General features: G+C 40.8%; 1 protein-coding gene across 2 annotated transcripts in view; it reads right to left on the minus strand.

The window, feature by feature from the left end:
* Positions 1-2,510, minus strand: part of LOC133589053 (cortexin-1) — a 25,825-nt gene extending 23,315 nt beyond the window's left edge. Inside the window, exon 1 of one of the 2 annotated variants that reach the window (XM_061941728.1) lies at positions 2,410-2,510. The gene's annotated coding sequence lies outside the window, so the exon portion shown is untranslated. The remainder of the gene's footprint in view (positions 1-2,409) is intronic. The other variant, XM_061941736.1, reaches the window with a different exon arrangement.
* Between the last annotated feature and the right edge of the window lie 6,508 nt (positions 2,511-9,018).

Genomic DNA, 9,018 nt, shown 5'->3' on the forward strand with positions numbered 1-9,018 from the left:
GTGTACATATGTGTATGTATATGTATATATGTGTATGTGTGGGTATGTATACGTGTATGTGTGTATGTGTATGTATATATGTATGTATGTATGTATATTTCTGGGGGTACGCTCTGGGCCTGCCTGTCAGACGGGGGTCGACGCCTCAGGCTACTGCATCCGAACTGCGTGTCTGGAGCTCCTGGGTCCCGCTGTCCATCCCTTCCGGGTGCCCGTCTTGGTTGGGGCCTGTTGGGCCTAGTCCCTGCGTCTATTGTGGTAGCTTGGTGCTGCAAGGTATTCCGAGGTGCTGCGAGTCGGCCAGTTGCTGGGGTAGTGACCTTGTTTGTCAGCATGTCTGTGATCTTCTTTTAATTCTTTTTTTTTTAATTAATTAATTTATTTATTTATTTATTTTTTTATTAATATTATTTTTTAATTTTCCCCTCCCTCAGGGGGGGGGCTCGGCGGGGCGGTTGCTGGTTGTTCCATCTCCATCGTTGGGGTCCCTGCGGGTGGGGTGGGTGGTTCCCGTGGCCCTGTGCCTGGGTGGTCCTGCGGCGGCCGATTTGGGTGGGGTGGCCGGGGGCTGGCCTCGCCGCGCTCTCCGGGGGTGGGGGGTGGGCTCGTGGGGGCCCGGTTGCCGGTGGGGCGGGGGCGGTCTTCCCGTCCGGTTGCGGGGAGTCTCTGGGTCCCTCGGGCGGGGCGTCTCGCCTTTCTGCCCGTGTGGGGTGTGGTCTCTCGCTGGCTTGGGGTCTGGCTGTCCCCTGCTTTTCTCGTGCCCTGTCCTCTGCCGGGTGCGTCTGTCTGCGGCCTGCTGCTGGCCCTTGTGGGCGGTACGGTGGGTCGGGCTCTGGGGTTCCTGTCGCTGGCCGGCTTGGCTGCGTGGGGGCGGTGGTCCCTGGTTCCCTGGGCACCACGCCTCCTGTTTGTGGGTTGGGCTCTCGGGGGTGATGGGGCCGTGCTCTGGCTCCCACGCACTCTGGGAGTCGAATGTATTGTACATGCAAATTCACATATGCTCACATACGTACATAGGTACCTACGCTCCCACATACATACACAAATACAGTACATATTTACCTACCTAGAGTTCGTACATCCACACGCACATTCAATATACAAACATACACATACACATACTGTACATATACATTCACTGTACAAACACATATACACATTCTGTACATATACATTCATTGTACAAACACATATACACATTCTGTACATATACAAGTACATATGCATACTTACACTCATGCACATAATCACGTTTCATCAAACATATATTAACGTTGTTGCCCTACGGTAAACTGGGTGTAACACATGGCACACTGACAAAGCTTAACCTATTGTGACTATAACAATCTACAAGGTTAATGTAGGTTGCTTCTCTTTCTCCCCCTCCATTTTTCTGCATTCTTTCGTATCTCAAGTTATCATTATGTATATGTATTGTTGCATTTAAACAACTGTATTGTTGATAATAAAGGTAAATTATTGGTATTGTTCATTATCAATAGCGCTATTTCTATTGGTATTTGTATTGATCCATTTGTAGTGTAATAATGCTCATTGTTATTTCTGTATTATTTTTTATTTTTCGCTAACTGCTTATTTGCTATTACTTTTACCATCATATTTGTACATGTCATATTTGCTGATGTTGCTCTATTGTTGTTGTTGTTGTTGTTTGCTGTTGTTGTTTTTGACTCTCTGTCTAATCCCCCTCTTGTCCCCACAATTTCCCCCTCTGTCTTCTTTTTTTTTCTCTTTCTATCCCCTCCTGCTCCGGCCCGGCTGCACTAAATGATAATATAAATACATTTAATAAAGTCAAATACAAATAAGGCAACAAGAGAAGTATCCTACACTTCTCTTTTGTAAAGTAAATCTGAACAGCCGACATGGGCATCTACATCAACTATATGATTTGCCTGAGAAGCTGGACAGGACATAAATTAAAAAAAAAAAAAAAAAAAAAAAAAAAAAAAAGAGAGCACATAGAGCACAAAATACACACAACTACAAAGTAAAACAACAAAATAAAAACATTGAGCAATAAATAATACATATTGTGCACATACATGCATTGTTTCTAATGAATACTTCGGCCTACTACGCTACTGTATTTGATGGTTGTACTTGCAGAGTCTTTAGTGGTACTTGGTGAAAAAAAACGTTTGACAACCACTTGTCTATTCCCTTTTAAATCAACTACTGAAAAGTTCATACTTTCTCATATTTAAATACTAGATTACCATTTTTTTTTTGCCACTTTTAACATGTTTCTTGGCATTGCTTTTCAGTTTAAAATGTTCACGGCAATCTTGAGTGAAGTCAATTTTTCTGCACTGTTTTACATGAAATGTCAAATAGCGACACACTTCATCAGGCACGGTATTATTAAGCAAAAGGAAAGTTACTCACGCGCGAGAGCATCCGATGAAGACGTCCAGCAACCACGGTCAGCTCGCATGTCATCTCCTCCGCTGTGTCGGCGAAGCTTTAAGGGCTCCTAACTTACTGGGATCCGCCCCACCTCCCTCCTCCTCTTCCTCCCTCCACAGGACTTTTCCATACAATCGTTGTTTTTTTCCCCTCCCTGAAAGAGGAAAACGCCGAGAGCGGAGTGAAGATTTGGCGTTATGTAAGCGGACTGTGCATGGGGGCATGAAGACAGAGGGGTCAATAAGACACATCAGCGCTGTCTTTCTACATGTCGCCATCAGAAAAGAGCGCGGGACGTAAGGAGGAGAAAGCTGTGAACACTTCCTTACCATTACCAGATAGGCCTGGGTAACACGTGGCAACTGTGTTACATGACATGGTTATTGTCACACCTGTAAGAGATTGACAAAACCCAAAAGCAGTGAAGTTGTCACGTTGTGTAAATGGCAGAGGTGGGACCAAGTCATTGTTTTGCAAGTCACAAGTAAGTCTCAAGTCTTTGCCCTCAAGTCCGAGTCAAGTCCCGAGTCAAGACAGGCAAGCCCCGAGTCAAGTCCAAAGTCAAGACTGGAAAGTCTCAAGTCAAGTCCTAAGTCCTGCATTTTGAGTTTCGAGTCCTTTCAAGTCCTTTTAACCACAGACTAATATATTAACACAGATTGTGTATGCTTTTCAAACGCTGTATTTATTTATTAAAACAAGTGCATTTTAAATTGCAGGAAAGAAAATTGTGCTGACATTGCACTTTATAATAGCACTATTAACCACTCATTTTAAACATTAACTCATTCCTTTACAGAACAAACACATTGAAAAATAAAGTGCAAATGTACTTATTTGTACAAAAGTGTTAACATTGAAAAAACATGACATATACGTGAACATAACAAAAAAGTTGTACTTTTTATATGTCAGGGCCCTATGCTGCATTGCATTTGCAAAAGACCAAATTAGCCAAGAGTCTGTCAGTCATTTGTGCACGATGGGGGCGTAGTATGATGCCACCATGGCTGAAAACTCGCTCCACTGGAGCACTGGAGGCAGGCACTGCCAAGACTCTCATGGCCACTCGGAACAGTGAAGGAAGAGTCTTCATGTTCAATGCCCAGAACAAAAGGGGGAGAGAGTTGTTTTGGGTTGGTGCACTACTTGTAAGTGTATCTTGTGTTTTTTATGTTGATTTAATTAAAAAAAGAAAAGAAAAAAAAAATTATTTCTTGTGCGGCCCGATACCAATCGATCCACGGAGCAGTACCGGGCCGCGGCCCGGTGGTTGGGGACCACTGAGGTAAACAACCAACAGTATGTCAGAAAGCTAGCTAAAACGGTACACATATTCATAATATAGTATACATTTTAACTGACCTTTATTTGACTATTTTTGTCTTTTTTTAGGTGGCTAAAATACGCGGTGCTGCTGACCGCCGTCTAACGTTGCGTGTGATATATTGACTAACGTATCCCTGCTTGAAAAAAATCACTGAACAAAAAGTATGAATAAGGTAGTGAACTGCAACAGATTCCCGTGTTTGCAATAACGTTATAACGTTAGCAGTGAGTTTACAGCCTCACTGATTTAACTACACTGCAAATAAAAGTCACGTTACTTAGCCAATAAACGTTATCTTACATTCAAAACTTACCGTTCTTTGTGCAACTTCAAATGCCGGACGAAGTTGGAAGTTGTTGCCTCTCCATCAGTAATTTTCGAACCGCATGTGTTGCATACTGCAAACCGTTTTGTGTTGACCACCTCGTAATTTTTATACCCAAACAAAATTATTTTAGGTATCATTTTTTGTTCACTGGCGTGTGGTTTGGACATGTCTTCTTCGTTGGTTGTCCTGCAATTTGATTGGATGAATGCTGTGTGATGAAAACAAAGTAGATCTAATTTGATTGGCTGTTGTACTGAGACCACACCAGCTGACACACGCAACGCTGATAGACAAGTACACAATGAAAAATACGGAGCGCTCCCGAATAACTTTTTCATCTTTGGGTTTTGGCGAAAGTAGCAAGTCATGTCAAGTCATGTCAATTCAAAAGGCTCAAGTCCAAGTGAAGTCACAAGTCATTGATGTTAAAGTCTAAGTCGAGTTGCAAGTCTTTTTACATTTTGTCAAGTCGAGTCTAAAGTCATCAAATACATGACTCGAGTCTGACTCGAGTCCAAGTCATGTGACTCGAGTCCACACCTCTGGTAAATGGTAAATAAAAAGAGAATACAATGATTTACAAAAATCCTTTTCAACTTATATTCAATTGAATAGACTGCAAAGACAAGATATTTAATTTTCACACTGAGAAACTTCATTTTTTTAATGCAAATAATCATTAACTTAGAATTTAATGGCAGCAACACATTGCAGCATGTTCACCACTGTGTTACATGGCCTTTCCTTTTAACAACACTCAGTAAACGTTTGGGAACTGAGGAGACAACATTTTTGAAGTGGAATTCTTTCCCATTCTTGCTTGATGTACAGCTTAAGTTGTTCAACAGTCCGGGGGTCTCCGTTGTGCTATTTTAGGCTTCATAATGCGCCACACATTTTCAATGGGAGACAGGTCCGGACTACAGGCAGGCCAGTCTAGTACCCGCACTCTTTTACTATGAAGCCACGCTGTTGTAACACGTGGCTTGGCATTGTCTTGCTGAAATAAGCAGGGGCGTCCATGATAACGTTGCTTGAGTGGCAACATGTGTTGCTCCAAAACCTGTATGTACCTTTCAGCATTAATGGCGCCTGCACAGATGTGTAAGTTACCCATGTCTTGGGCACTAATACACCCCCATCACACATGCTGGCTTTTTGTCATGTCTGTGTAATCATGTTTTGTTTTAAGTCATGTTTTGTTTAGTTATAGGACTCTTTAGTTTCTGTCTTTTCACTCCCTTGTCTTGTTTAGTTTCACCTGTTCCACGTTTGGACTCATTGTGCACTCTTGATTGTCACCATAGCAACCCATTAGTTTTCACCTGTCACGTCACGCACCTGTTTCACGTCTTGAGTCACGCACCTGTTTTCGTTAATCATGTCTGTAGTATTTAAGTTCAGTGTTTTTCAGTTTGTCTTTCTGACGACCTCACCACATTTATGCTCGACACATTTCTAACTCCTTTTCATGTCCATCGTTCACGCTGCTCCTTTTTTGTCCATGCCAAGTAAGTTTTCTTTATTCAAGCCATAGTTTGCAAGTTTTGTTTAATTGTTCATAGTTTCTGCCAATGTGCAAGTTTTGTGTTTATAGTCTAGTTTTGTTTCTCCGCCACTGTGCGCGCTTTTCGTTTATTCCTTTTTTTTTGATAAATATAAATAAATCATGTACCTTCATTCCCGTCTCGCCCGAGCCAACTTTCCGTTGCATCCCAGAAAAGCCCACATCCAAGACCAAGTCATGACACTTTTCAACTTTACGCCTATAACAATCCAGTCCTGATGGGTGTTTTTCGTCTTTGGTCCAGAGGACACGACGCCCACAGTTTCCAAAAACAATTTGAAATGTGGACTCGTCAGACCACAGAACACTTTTACACTTTGCACAAGTCCATCTTAGATGAGCTCAGGCCCAGCGAAGCCGACAGCGTTTCTGGGTGTTGTTGATAAATGGCTTTCGCTTTGCATAGTAGAGTTTTAACTTGCACTTACAGATGTAGCGACCAACTGTTGTTACTGACAGTGGTTTTCTGAAGTGTTCCTCAGCCCATGTGGTGATATCCTTTACACACCGATGTTGCTTTTTGATGCAGTACCGCCTGAGGGATCGAAGGTCCGTAATATCATGGCTTACGTGCAGTGATTTCTCCAGATTTTCTGAACATTTTGATGATATTACGGACCGTAGATGGTGAAATCCCTAAATTCCTTGCAATAGCTCATTGAGAAATGTTTTTAAACTTTTGGACAATTTGCTCAGGCATTTGTTGACAAAGTGGTGACCCTCGCCCCATCCTTGTTTGTGAATGACTGAGCATTTCATGTAAGCTGCTTTTATACCCGCCCTGCGATGAGGTGGCGACTTGTCCAGGGTGTACACCGCCTTCCGCCTGATTGTAGCTGAGATAGGCTCCAGCGCCCCCCGCGACCCCAAAGGGAATAAGCAGTAGAAAATGGATGGATGGATGGATGGTTTTATACCCAATCATGGCACCCACCTGTTCCCAATTAACCTGTTCACCCGTGGGATGTTCCAAATAAGTGTTTGATGAGCATTCCTCAACTTTTTCAGTCTTTTTTGCCACTTGTGCCAGCTTTTTTGAGACATGTTGCAGGCATCAAATTCCAAATGAGCTAATATTTGCAAAAAATAACAAAGTTTACCAGTTCGAACGTCAAATATGTTGTCTTTGCAGTCTATTCAATTGAATATAAGTTGAAAAGGATTTGCAAATCATTGTATTCTCTTTTTATTTACCATTTACACAACGTGACAACTTCACTGGTTTTGGGGGTTTGTATATACAGGAATACAATATAAGGGTAATAACACGCCTTTTTAATCTGGATGTTTACTGAACATTCTAACCTCTTATTTTTATAATGTTTGTATTTCATGTATTGCTTTTATTCTTACTATTTAATATTTTTATTAATTTGTATTTATTGTTATTGTCAATAGTCCTGTGTGAGCATGTGTGTGTTTCTTTTTAATTTATTGGTGTAAATCACGTTGTGTTGCAACTTTCCTGTGCATGAAAAGTGCCATACAAATAAAGCTTGATTGATCCAATACAAGAGCGATATCAACATTTGACATTTTTTTATAGTGTCTCTGCTTTCTTACGTTTATAAAAATAATTTTTTACTACACTATTTGTATTTCTAGGGTACAGGGGTACCTAAAATAACCCACCATGGGGGCCAAAGAAAGGTGCGAGCGCCAACACTTAAAACAAAGAAGTAGATGAACACTACTAGAAAGAACTGGAACCGATTTATTATTTTAATTGGTCCTTAGAGAGGGTTAGCAAATAGAAAAGTTTGTATATTGACGAAAAATGTCTCCATAAGAAACAATGTCAACATAAATAATGGACTCCAATTTGACAAAAGTCCATATTTTAGTAAAAGTTTGTACACAATAAGTAGTGCTGTACAGTACTGTTTATCAAACAAACAAGGGTGTGATATATCAACTTTCTATTTAACAACAACTTGCTAAACTGTCCTCTTTCCAGCTGCCCTGCCGACACACACACACACACACACTGTCACTAGCCTTGTGGCGCACTCACAGAAATCACGAAACTCCTTCTTCACTTAAGCCAGGTTGCTGCAATGATTAGGAATAAATAAAACAAATCTGCCTTACCTTGTTGGTTAATCATCTTGGCGTACGTACAGCGGCAGTGTCGACAACGCTGTGGATACTTCCTGAATGTTTCGAACCACATATCGCTTGTCTATTGCTTTCTTTTTTACTCATTGAGTGAGCAAAACTAGAAAAAGTATGTAAAACCCCTAAAAAAACAACTTTAAAAGCATGCAAAGTAGCAATTAGCACAGAAGCTAACAGCAGCGCTGCTCGATTAGCACGCACAGCAAACATTCATACAATGAGACAAAGTTCGCACAACAAAGTATATTTTGTATCTGTAAATCAAAAAGTTTGTAAATTGAGGATCTATTGTACAATGCTGCCGCCCGTGTGAATGAATATAATACCGCCTATGATCTCGAGGACAGTTGTGTAAATAAAAGCAGGCTTCCCTACACGTCTTAAAATAAAGCCTCTCTCAGTTAACTACAGACATGGGAGCTGTACGTTTCATAATTATGTTTCTCTTCACTGACAAAACTAACCTAGCATGATGTGGCTTGTGAAAATGTGAGTGCAATGTTGTGGGACCTGAGCCGAGGATGTCGTTGTGGCTTGTGCAGCCCTTTGAGACACTTGTGATTTAGGGCTACATAAGTAAACATTGATTGATTGATTGATGTGAGCATAGCGCACAGCTACGCTAGTGTTGCTAACGCCTATGTCATCCTGTCCAACTCCTTAATGTTACTTTGTTGTATTTGATATGACATACAGTATACTGTGATGGGCAAATGCAGAGTTACAGTGTATATGTAAAAAGTGGATAAAGGCTTAATTAGCATTAAAGCTACAGACATACAAAATGGTGTGCTCCCAGAAGGGGATGCTAAACACATTTAAACTGTTTGGATGCAAGATTTTGCCCAACACACTTTCAATATGCTGCTCTGAGACCTACTTAAAATTGTTGAAAAATATTTATTGCCAAGAAAATGTGTGGATTTACTTGATAATCATTATTATAGATAATTAATTGAGACATTGAAATTCAATAAAGAATATTGTAACTTTCCCTTTACAAATGTAACGCCCAGTTTTGATAGATATGTGTTAGTTCAACAATACTACTCAGTGAGGTATCCATTTAACAATACTTTATGTTAATATTATGTTATTATACCCAATGTTTATTATTACATGTGTAGTTTGCAGTGGTGCAGAACTGAGATGTGCTTATAATATTAAATATTATTTTATTTAGATGCATTGGAGGCGAAGAAAAACATCTCTTACTATGATGCAGTACACTTCCAAACCACTACA

Source organism: Nerophis lumbriciformis, linkage group LG03, assembly GCF_033978685.3.
Source record: "Nerophis lumbriciformis linkage group LG03, RoL_Nlum_v2.1, whole genome shotgun sequence".
Lineage (NCBI taxonomy): Eukaryota > Metazoa > Chordata > Actinopteri > Syngnathiformes > Syngnathidae > Nerophis > Nerophis lumbriciformis.